The sequence below is a fragment of the Chrysochloris asiatica genome, unplaced genomic scaffold (assembly GCF_000296735.1).
Source record: "Chrysochloris asiatica unplaced genomic scaffold, ChrAsi1.0 scaffold00017, whole genome shotgun sequence".
NCBI lineage: Eukaryota > Metazoa > Chordata > Mammalia > Afrosoricida > Chrysochloridae > Chrysochloris > Chrysochloris asiatica.
The window spans coordinates 4,629,817-4,642,222 of record NW_006408535.1 but is presented as its reverse complement, the minus strand read 5'-3'; the positions used below and the strand labels follow the sequence as shown (position 1 = coordinate 4,642,222).

General features: G+C 33.9%; 1 pseudogene; it reads right to left on the bottom strand.

The window, feature by feature from the left end:
- Window positions 1-464: 464 nt before the first annotated feature.
- Window positions 465-11,774, bottom strand: LOC102816037 (annotated as a pseudogene).
- Between the last annotated feature and the right edge of the window lie 632 nt (window positions 11,775-12,406).

The following is a 12,406-nucleotide window of genomic DNA, read 5'->3' as shown; positions in this document are numbered from 1 at the left end:
ATACCCATGTTATCACATTGGTTGGTTGTGTTGTTTAGTTTTTTGTTTTGTTTTGCTTTAATGGAAGATGACAATTTATTTCTGGAGAAAAGAAAAGTATACACACAAAAAAAATCTAAATTTTTTTCGTCATGTGCTACTTTCATAATAACTTTCCAAGTATTAACTTTGACAGTTATTTAAAAGGGTAAACTTAACAGCAAATAATTTGTTTTGTGACAGACAATTTTTCATAGAAATCACATACTGTAAACAAAAAATATTTTTCTTACAAGAAACTTACTTGAATTATGTATTAACAGCAGTGCTTAAATTTTACTGCAAAATATTATTAAAATAATACAATTTGCACCCTTAAGTGTTGAATTATATGACCTAAACAAGGAAATGGAAAAAATCAAAAGCAAAAATCAAGACAGGTCTGGCTTTAGGATTTTTTGTATACAATTTGTTCTTCTTTGACATCATGTCCAATTAGCTGATACACAAAAGTTACAACTGTAGAAGCCTGGATATCCATCAACACAAATGAAGGGATAATGTTTGTTTCCAAGGCTATACTCTAGTGGCAGTACCTGAGTTAATGTAAAATTTATATTCATGCTCAAATGCTTCAAACTTGTGTGTGTGTGTCCTGAGATAAGAATGTCCACATCAAACTGCCTCTGCAACAGGGGTAAGCTAGCCATATCTCCCTATGGAATAGCTTGATGTCTATGGGTCAAATCAATTTTGAACTGTCTAGCAGTCACAACTTTCTGTCTGTATAATTCAGATTCTCATTGAAGCCTCCTCTCACAATATGAACATCACAGACTAGAGTCTTGAGAGAGTTTTAACTCTCTTTGGTGCAAAGTTCCCTAAAAGTGCTAAATCTTCCCGGGCACAATAAGTTTTTTGAATTTTGCCAGCAAGCTGTTACAGTGGTGTGGGATGTGCAGATGTCCTAACACCAGCGCCAACTGAAGATGGAGCAATCGTCATCTTTTGATGGGGATGCCTTCAGAAGCATATTGAAGTACATAGTTAATGTGGGAAGCCTCCTGCTGCCTGGCTCCACTCAGTCACAATAACCCAGTGTTGTGTAGTTTAATATGTTTTTGTTGGGTTTTTCTATAGTTGTTCTGGCCTTCATGAAAAGTGGTATATTAAAATCTCCTCCTTTTATTAGACTCCTGGTGTGGTGCTGTAGGATAACTACTGGACTGCTAACCACAAGGTCAGTCGTTCAAACCCATCAATTGCTCCTTGGAAACCCTATACAGATTCACTATGCACTGGAATGAATTCCACAGCACTTAACAACAACAACTATTATTGTAGAGTTGTCTATTTCTTTCTTGAATCCTGTTAGTATTTAAGTATTTTGATGCTCTTTTACTGGGAGTATAGATACTTATTATGGTTTGATCCTAATGTTCAATTAAACATTTAATCACAATATAATGTTCTTTTTTTTATCTCCTGTGCTGGTTCTTCCATAAAATCTTTTTTTTATCAGAGATTAATATTGCCACTCCTGCTCTTTTTTGATTGTTATTAGCATAATGGATTGTCCCCATCCTTTCATTTTTTATCTATTTTGTCTTTATGTGTAACGTGTGTCTTTTGTAGACAGCATATTGAAGGAACTTGTATTATCCATTCTGCTACTCTGTATTTCTACACTGGTACATTTAATCCACTTACATTCAGTGAAATTATTGATAGATGTGAAATTATTGCTGTCATTTTATGGTTTTTAATTTTTTTTAATGTGTGGTACTGCTTGTCTTGCTTGGTACATATAATTTTCTATTCTGAGTTGATTTTTGTTTATAGGTTTTCTTTTCATTTTCTTCATTACTATTGTTTAATGTTTGCTAAATTGATTTGATTTTCCTTTTTACTTTGACCCAAAGGTTCAATTTTTGAGGTTACCCTATAGTTTATAAATTTATTCTCTGGTTTTGAACAGTTTGTTTTTCTTTAAATATACTTGACTTGCTCATTTTTTGAAAGTTCTTCATATACTCTATTCCTAGTTTTTGCTCTGTAGTTGTTTTCATTACAAATTGATGTCTCTGGTTCCCTAATTTCCATCTTGTAGTTTTGTGTTACTTTGACTATGTCTATATCTGAATTGAGTTTTGGTTGGTATTGTCATGTATGTTAATCTCAGGTTGTATTCTGCTGTTGGTACTCAGTCCAAAGAACATTGTTTAGTATTTTTTTAAATAAAGTTATTACATTTGATTATTACAAAGAAAATAGTAATAATCAAATAATAAGAATTTGAGTATTACAAATTCCTTTCATTTCTGTTTGTCTGGAATGTCCTAATTTTGCCATCTTATTTTCAGGTTGAGTTTACTGGATATATGATTAGTGGTTAGCAATGATTTTCTTTCAGAGCTTTCTATATGTCATTCCATTGCTATCTTGCCTGCATTGTTTCTGCTGAGAAATCAGAGATTTGTCTTTTTGGTTCTCCTTCGTAAACAACTTTGTGTTTTTCCCAAGCTGCTCTCAGGATGCATTCCTTGACTTTTTTTTTTTGAAGCGTTTCATTGTGATATGCATTTGTGATTTTCTTTTGGAGTCTATCCTGTTTTGGGTTTGTTCAGATTCTTGATTGCCTATCTTATCTTTCTTGATGTTGATGGAAATTTTCATCCTATATCTCTTTACCATGTTCCTGTGCTTTTTATTGTGTTCTTCCTGTTCTGGAATTCTGATCACACATAGTCATATCTCTTTATGTTATGCCACATAAATCTGAGACTTTCTTTTGATCTTTTACTCTTTTCTTCTGCTTGTTCTTCTAGCATAATAGTATTGAGAGAATTATCTTCAAGTTCAGTTATTCAGGCTTTCATTGACTCAAATCCACTCCTTTACCCTTCCAATGTACTACCCATTTTTGAAATCTTGATACCAATCCTTTTGAATTTATATTTGTAGGTTTTGTATTGCTTCAAAATTTTAATTTATTTGTTCTGTTTGTTCTTGTAGAGTTTTCCAGAATTATTCTAACTTTGTCTCTGTGTTCTTCTTGTTTTCTTAGATATTTTGTTCAATTAATTGAAATATCACACTTATGAATTCATTCTCAGATAGGTCCATTACCTTTTCTTCAGAAACATTTTCTAGTTCTGTCTTGGACATTTGTTTGAGCCACTCTCTCTTGTTCCTTCATGTGAACTGAAACTGTTATCTTCCAGACACTGTGGTATCATTATGTATGTATTTTATTGATGATTGTATGCTGGGATATTTTTAGGCTCTCTCCAACTGCCTACTGATTGGTGTGATTAGAGAATGGAAGTGCATGTAGCTCAAGTTAGAGTGGGTTTTTGTTTGTATGGTGTTGTTTAGCAGTGATCAAATTGTGTAACAGTTGGTATTGACTTTCCAAGTGGATGGAGCTGCAGAGGTTATGATTGTATGTAGGCTTTATGGCAATGGTTTCTGTCTCCTTTCTAGTCAATAGTTGACAGAATGAATCTGCAATGCCAGACAACCATCTGTCTTAAAACTACATGAAAAGTTCAAAATAATTGTGCTGCATCTGGCCAGGGGCCTAGTCACCAATTTTTTCTCTCCTTCACCAACCCTCCTTAGTTTCTCCTCCCAGTGAGCATTTAATCCACTTCTCTAATATTTCCTCTGAAGCTAATGGTTCCAAGATTATTATTTGTATCTGTTTGGTTTAGTCTCCATTATCTTTGTTGTAGAGGATCTGTGTGCAAAGCATATCAACCCAGTAATTCATTTTTCAGTCTCTCTTTTCTCATTTTATAAAGACACTACTCAGATTAGATAGTTGTTGTTTAAGTGCCAACCAGTCGGTTCCAACTCTTAGCAATCCTGTATAGGGTTTCTGAGAAGCAGCTGGTAGGTTTGAACTGTTGACTTTGCAGCTCAAACTGATCTTGTGGTACACAGCATTATCCTGCAGTGCCACAACAGGACTCCAATCCAGTATGACTTTCTGTTAACTGATTATATCTTCATAGAATTTATTTTCAAAACAAACTGAAGTTTACAAGTGTCAGAAATTAGAAACTTCAACACATCTTTCTGGGGACAAAATGCCATCCATAACACCATATAATATTTTGAACATATAGTTTTAACATTATTTAAATACAGTTCCCCAACATTAAGTTATTCATTTTTTAAATATAAGAAGTGATAACTACACTAATATTAGAAAATATTTCTGTAAATATGAATTCCACAATTGGAACTATTTGATTATGGTGTATGGGTAGTTTTCATTTTAATTATTACTACCAATTTGTATTATAAGTGTTTTAAATTTTTACCTAATAAACAGACTATCTTTACATAACAAAGCCATTGCATTCTTTTAGTAGAATGAAGAACTTTAAAGCCAAAATATAATTTGAGGTTTCCACACCATCATACATTTGAGCATGTTTTTTAAAATGTAGATTGTTAACGTGACCTAGGATGAATCATTTTCAGAAGTAGACTTCTGGGGTTGTTATCAATTAATGCTATTTTCCCTTAAATTACTTACTGTTTTTCCACATTCTGATGATTTCCTGCATGCAGCAGTTGTTCAATACGTTCTATTGAACTGAATATTGATTACTTGCCCTTAGCAAGTAAGTTGCCATTAAAAAACAGCCACAGCACATTAGTGTCAGTTGATTAGGCTGTTTTGACTTAGTGTGTCTTAGAAATAAGTTGATAGGTTTTGAGTGCCTTTTACATGTTGGAGTATTGGCCTGATCTATGAACTCTTTCAGTTCAAGTCACTTGAGACCTTTTCATAAAATTAAGGCTGTTTTAAAGGTTTTATTAGTTTTATTCTGGTGTTCATACTTTCTTGAACTAAAAAATGCAATTTTAAAACTTTATTTTGAGAATTATTTTTATTAACCACAGGACATCTATCACTTTGACTTCTGTTTCTGTTATTGATAATATTTGGTAATGGGGTGGTGGTAGATGAATGTTGGGGAACTGTATTTAAAATAACGCTAAGCAAATATTATCAATGACAGGAATTCAGGCTAGATTGGAGTCTGGTGTGGTACTGCAGGATAAGGCTGTGGACTGCAACATCAATTCTGACTCATAGCAATCCTGTATCATGTTTCCAAGGCTGTAAATCTTTACAGGAGCGGAAAGCCTCATCTTTCTACTGTGGAGTGACTAGTAAATTCAAACTGCTGACCTTGGAATTAATAGCCCAACTTGTAACCCCCTACACTACCAGAGCTCCTTTGGTAATATTTAGGCACTAGAAAACATTTAAAATGGTTTAAGGGCAGGAAATGATTATTATAATCTTAATAAAGTAATTCATTGTGTTTTATGCCCAAGAAAGCATTAGCACTTTATCACAATCTCACTGATCTCTTATAGAAATACATTTAGCATATTTAGTAATCTTACTTTTGTGATCAAGAATCCAAAACATATTGATAATAATTGGCTACTTGAAGGAGTACCCAGGTGGAATTTGCCATGAAAATAAATATGAATTCCTCCTAGAAATATGAATTTACAGACAAAGCGAAATAACCTCCTATAATAGAAATTTTGTATCTGGAAGCAAAAAAAAAAAATCGGCTTTGGACATAATTTTCCTCCAGTAGGTGTCTAACCTATGGCAAATTAGCATGATAATTATCTTCATTGTGACTGAGAGCCCTGTAAACCATTATAATTCTAAGTTATCTTAAATCAGTTATTGCATTTAAAAAGTCATTTTCTAAACTAGACCTAGAGTAATTAAGCCTTTAAAAGATAGTTATGACTTATACAGAAAAATTATGAACTAAAACTTTTTCAGGAGTGAAATGTTATATATTTCTAACGTGTTGGAACCAAAAAACTGCAGGTGCTCCTTTGAAAAATGGCATTTCCATCATCTACCTGACAAGCACAGCTGAAATATCAAAATTATAAACATACAGCTTATGTGTGCCAGCTTCTGTTTCTGTGGAAACAGGCACGATGGCAAAAGCAAGGTAAATCCACTTAACTTAAAATTGTGAGTCTGAATATTTTAGTAAGTATATATGAGGATAAATAAAAAAGTATTGCTAAGAAATCATGGAAACATTTATTCAAGAAAAATATCAAAATGTGAAGCTATTGTTTCTCAATAGGTCCTTCATGTAGGTCTATACAGTTCTGAAGATGGTGTTTCCATCTCTCTAACAATTCTCTGAAGTATTATGCGCTTGTTGATTTACACCATGTTCAAACAGAAGATTTGACATCCTTAAGGGATTCAAATCACGTTCTTCTGCAATATTCTTTGATTTGGGGATCAAAAAGAAGTCTAAAGGGAAAAGATCCAGCTGGAGGGTGAATGGGATTATGAAATTATTGGGGGACATCCCTTAAAGAATAAGCAGGTGCATTGTCATTGTTATGTAGTGAATTATCTAATGTCTCATCTAGTGATAGTCTATAACTCCCACGAAACAACATTTCCACCCTGCTAGATCTGGGTAAGAAGAGGTGAGAGAAGATACTGGTGTATCTTCTGGATTCAGCTGTAGATGTTAGCAGAGTTCATGATAAAAACATGAAACTCTAGCATAGGTTTAAAATGAGCCATCTGAAAAGCAGGAGGGGGATTTCACAACCACAAGTGGAGCTTGTCATTTGGACCCTGAGACCCTTGTGTATTGAACCTCCTCAAGCCAGGCACTGAAGGCTGTGACACTGAAGGGGTGGCCAAGGAACAGTAGCAGAACCAAGAATCAGAGCACGAGATGGCCACTACCCAGCCCACGGAGTCAGTAAGGCTGAGTAGCTTTGGTTAGGAAGCTTGCTTGTTGATTGGGGTGCCTCCAGGAACTTAAGCTGGGGAGCTAGGTTTCCTGACCCACAGAGCTAGAACTGAGGGTCTTCAGACTGAGTGGAGTGGTGAGTCATATGGGCACTTATCAGCAACTGGCAGGAATAATTGTATCCTGAGTATTTCTTATCCCAAATTGTAACCTGTTAACTTCCTTAATAATCTCTATAAGTATTCGTATGGTGTCTACATTCTGTTTGACCACTGCAGTGGATTATTGAACCCAACTACGGAGTGGATACAGTTGTGGGAGTATAAATTGGTCCTACTCACATTATTTTTGCAACTTTGATGGGAAAAAGTTCCTTTGCACAAGTTTCCTGACCCTTTTTTTCACCATTGAAGTTTTAAATTTTCTGAAAATCTCTTTCTAATGAGCCTCTGTGATTGTCTTATGTGTCTGAGAAAATCTACCAAGATTGTTGTTAGGTGCCTTTGAGTTGGTTCCGATCCATAGCAACATGGTGCACAACAGAATGAAACACTGCCTGATCCTACACCATCCTCACAATGATTACACTTGAGCCTGTTGCTGCTACCAGTGTGTTAGTCCATGTCATTGGAGGTCATTGTCCACTGATCCTCCACTTTACCAAGCATTATGTCACATTCCAGAGATTGATAACATGTCTGAAGTATGAGAGATGAATTCTCACCAGCCTGTATTCTAAGGAGCATTCTGGCTGCATTTCTTCCAACACAGATTTGGCAGATCATGATATTTTTAATATTCTTTGCCAACACCATAATCCAAATGCATCAGTTCTTCTGTGGTCTTCCTTATTCATTGTCCAACTTTCATATGTATATTAGGCAATTGAAAATATCATGGTTTGGGTCAGGCACACGTTAGTCCTAAAACTGACATCTATATACTTTAACACTTATGGAGGTGTTTTGCAGCAGATTTACCTAATGCAATATGTTGTTTGAATTCTTGACTGCTGCTTCCATGAGTATTGATTATGGATCCAGGCAAAATGAGATATTGTAATAATTTCAATCTTTTCTTTGTCATCATGATATTATTGATCTAGTTATAAGAATATTTGTTTTCATTATTTTTAGTGCAATCCATACTGAAGGCTGTATGGCTTTCACCATCATTAGTAAGTATTTTAAGTCATTTTACTTGCATTCAAGCAATTGGTAGTCTTTTCCACAGTCTGCCTCTGGCTTTGCCCTAGCTGATAATATTGAGCTTCTCCACTTACACTTCCCACAGATGTAGTCAATATGAGTCAATTGTTTTCTATCTGGTGAGTTCTATGTGTATAGTCATCTTTCGTGTTGTTGAAAAAAGGTATTTACAATGTATAAGTCTATGGTCTTGAAAAATACTAGCATGTGAGCTGCAGTATCATTTTTATCACTAAGGTCATGTTTTTCTACTACTGATCCTTTCTCATTTCCAACTTTTACATCCCTATCACCAGTAATTAACAGTGCATCTGGATTGTATACTTCATTGATTTCTGACTGAAGAAGTTGGTAGAATTATTCAATTTTATTATCACTGACAACAGTGGTTGGTACCTAAAGTTTAATAAACAGTGATATTAATGGATATTATTGTTGCTGTTAAATGCTGTCCAGTCTGTTCTGACTCAAAGGGACCCTGTTTAGTGTTTCCAAGGAGCTTCTAGTGGTTTTGAACTGACAACCCTGTTATTAGAAGTCCAGAGCTTATTCAACAGCACCACACCAGAATTTTCCTTGTAGGTATATGTATATTCTATCACAGACAGCACTGTATTTCTACATAGATCTTGCAGTGTTCTTTTTGACTACAACTGCAATGCCATCTTCAACTTGATATTCTTGTAATAATAAACTGTATGATTTCTGGAGTCAATATGACTGATACCAGTCCATTTTAACTCACTAGTGTTTAAGATATCAATATTTATGCATTCCATTTCATTTTTTATATCTTCCAATTTTTCTGGATTCATAAATCATACAGTCCATGATGTAAATTTTAATGGCTGTTTGCAGTTATTTCTCCACATTTTGGCCATCAGCAAATGAAGGTCCCACAAGCTTTGTTCCTTTCATGTCATTATGTTCAACTCCATTTTGTGAAGGTGGCTATTCACCAGTGGTATTTTAAGTACCTTCTAATCTGAGAGGCATATCTCTAGTATTTTATCTGACAGTGCTAAAGTACTATTCATATTGTTCTCATTTGCTGGCACTATATCTGACAATGTTCTGCTTCTATTCCTAGTCTTCCTAGTCTGTCTTAGTCTGGGAGATCTACTAAAACCTGAGCATCATGGGTGACCCTACTGGTATTTAGAATACCTGTGGCATACCTTTTAGCATCTCAGCAACACAATAGACAGACAGACAGACAGACAAGTGGTTTCTATTGTTTACTCCATTAAAATTCCAAAAAGTAGCCATAACCTTTTAAGCTATCCTCTCTACTTTATGTTTATCTTTGAGTTCTTCCTGACATTCCTTAAAATATCTGTTGTTGTCAAGTGCCATCAGGTCTATACAGGATTTCTGAAGAAGTTTGATGAGTTTGAACCATCAACCTTGTGATTCAAACTGACGTTGCAGTCCAGTGCTTAAATTTTGTTCACACAGAAGCATTTTCATTCATGATTACTCAAAACCAAAAGCAATAAAGATGTTCTTCAGTTGATAAATGGTACATCCTGATGTTTAAATTTAAAGATGTACCATACATTTTGTGTAGTTCAATTCATTCTAATATCCCATTATATTATAAAATATGATACATATTAGGCAATAATTTGAAAACTGGAAAACCAATTCATACAGCATTTCTTAGAATGTTCCCTATATCTTAATGAAAAACATCAAAATCACTGAAAATATTAGAAAACCAGATAATCTAATTTTTTGTCTTTCTTATTGGATAATACTAATTCAATTCACAATAGCCTGTTTATGAAGGAAAAAAGTAAATGACCAATACATTTTAATGTGATTTTATTCCTTTAAGGGTTTCTAAATTTTCTCATTTCATGATCACTCATTTAATTGGACACAAGTTTCAAAGGGCATGTCTCAAATTTATATTTAAAAATTTAAATTTTAACATTGTCAAAGAAATTTACAATTAAAAAGGTATATTAGAGATACAGTGATAGTCATCCACTTAATGATATGGATGGACATATTAGAAGATTGCTTAGAATGTCTAATTCATTTTAAAGTAGGTATCATTTTGAGGGAAGACAGTTAAGAGGGATTATGAGAAAAATATTGAGACATTGAGCGTTTAAAGGGTAACATAAGTTTTGGCCAAGGGAGAAGAAATGTTCTATACTCTAAAGAAATCTTGTGTTGCTTGAATTTCAATTTGACTTTTAGTTTACCATTTTATCAATCTCTTCCACAGAAATTGCAAATCAAATCTTTTAAATCATTTTTCTAATAAAATTTTTAGTTTTTCAGCTTTGACTTATAAGGAAGTAAAGTAACTTACTCTGAGATAGACTGTAGGATAAAATGATAAAAGACAACAGTCATTTATCTTATCCTCTAATATCCAGTATTAGAGTAGAATAAGATTTAAAATTTTCACTGTTAACCTTCACTAAGTAGTTGTGTTTAAGAAATTATTGGGGTCAGGCTAAAATAAATTGGTAATTATTCTGGGAAAGTTAAGGTAAAATTGACAGGCACAGATACGGAATATTGTTTGCATTTTTATTTAAAAATTTAAAGATTTGTATATTGACAATAATTTACATCGGTTTTCTGATGACGGCAGTGGTAACAAGGTAGTATTGTTTGGATTATTTATTTATTTATTATTTATTATTTATTATTTATTTATTTATAGCTTTCCTGTATTACTTTCTACTTGTCTCTGAGATCAAAATTTATTGTTTTGAAAAGTAATTTCCTCATGTTTCATTTTGCCACAAGTATTTGTTCTACTTGTGGCAAAATTACTAATGTTCAGTATTTAATGTGTTCTATCATGTTTTTAATATCTTTAAAATGAATGAATTATTCCAGTAAGATCTCAACCCTTCTGAAAAACGTTAACCCTTGCCAATTTGTCCACTGGGTTACATTTTGGAAATCTGCAACAAAAAAAATTAACATGCTAACTGAAGAACATTGCCTTTTTATTAGAACTGTAGACAAAACTATAGGGAAATTTCATTATTAAGGATGCCATACTTCTGGCCTCCTTAATAAATACTACAATCTTTATGATCAGGCAAGTCAGTATAGCATTAAAGGTTTATTTCTTGTCCATAATTTAAACTTAAATTAGAATCAACTTCAGAATATACATCCATATTAGTCATATATGTGCTTGGGTGACGCTGTGGGATAATGTGCTGGACTACAAGGTCAGTGATTCAAGCTCACCAATCGCTCCTTGGAAACCCTATAAAGGGTCACTATGAGTTGGAACCACCTCAACGGCACTTAACAACAACAACCTGTTACTATAATCCATAGGGATTGTTATGAAGTGTATCTCTTTAGAATTGATAGCTTCTCAAATTGCAGTCCAGCACAATAACCCATAGCACCACACCAGAATAGTAAGAGATTAACTGCTCAGAAATGACCATAAACAAAGAGAGCCTATTCATACACAAGTTAATTTAAGATAAAAGAATATAATGGAAAGTTATAAAATTTCAATACCATTCTTACACTGGTTTTATACTCACGTTGTAATGCTTTTTTATTTCTGTAGCTTTTATATTTAAGTTAAAAAAAATCAATAACATTATATTAATAAAGTTCTAATTACATTTTCTCTGACATCATTGGCTGAAGTGCCCACCAGGTCATACTCACTACTAACACAGTCAACATCACATTTTGCTATTCTCATTCTATATCCCGTCCCTAAAAATCTCCACCTATCAACCTGTGGTACAGTGAATTTACTTAATACAACACTTCTAGCCATATTCATTGTGACTCCCATGATGACTGAGTGGGGCCATTAAAATAAGGTGTTTAAGTAAGTCTCTAACTCAGGAGTTAGTAGTTTTACCATCCCACTAGATTTAAAAGAAGCTATGTGAAAAGCAGAAAGAGAGGATCTCATGACCATCAAGAAATAAGAGCCACAGTGGATCACATCTTTTGGACTTCGAGGTTCATTTGTGGAGAGGAGTTGATGGCAGAGACAGGAGGAAAGATAGTGGCATGGAGAGACAACAGCAGGTTTTTGAGTCCAAGGAGCAAGCAGAGCTGAGTCAGTTCGAGCAGGAGGGGGTGCCCTTTTGGCATTTACCAGCGGTGCTCAAGGAAGCTTGAAATACTTGCCTGAGCAGGGCAAAGGCAGGAGGGCGCGAATTGTCAGCTTTGTGGTTTTCCGTCCTGTGCTTATTAAAGTCACTGCACTCCTGATATTATATTGGAACTCAGATAAAGAATTAATATGTTCTGAATATCACTTTATATTATAGATTGTTTATCAAAGACAATTTGAATATATTTTAAATATAATAAATGCTTATGACAGCATATTAAGACAATGCTTTCTATCTAGATTCTGTACTTTGTGGTAAGAAGTATGTGTGTTTGTATATATGTTTATAGAAATGTATGATT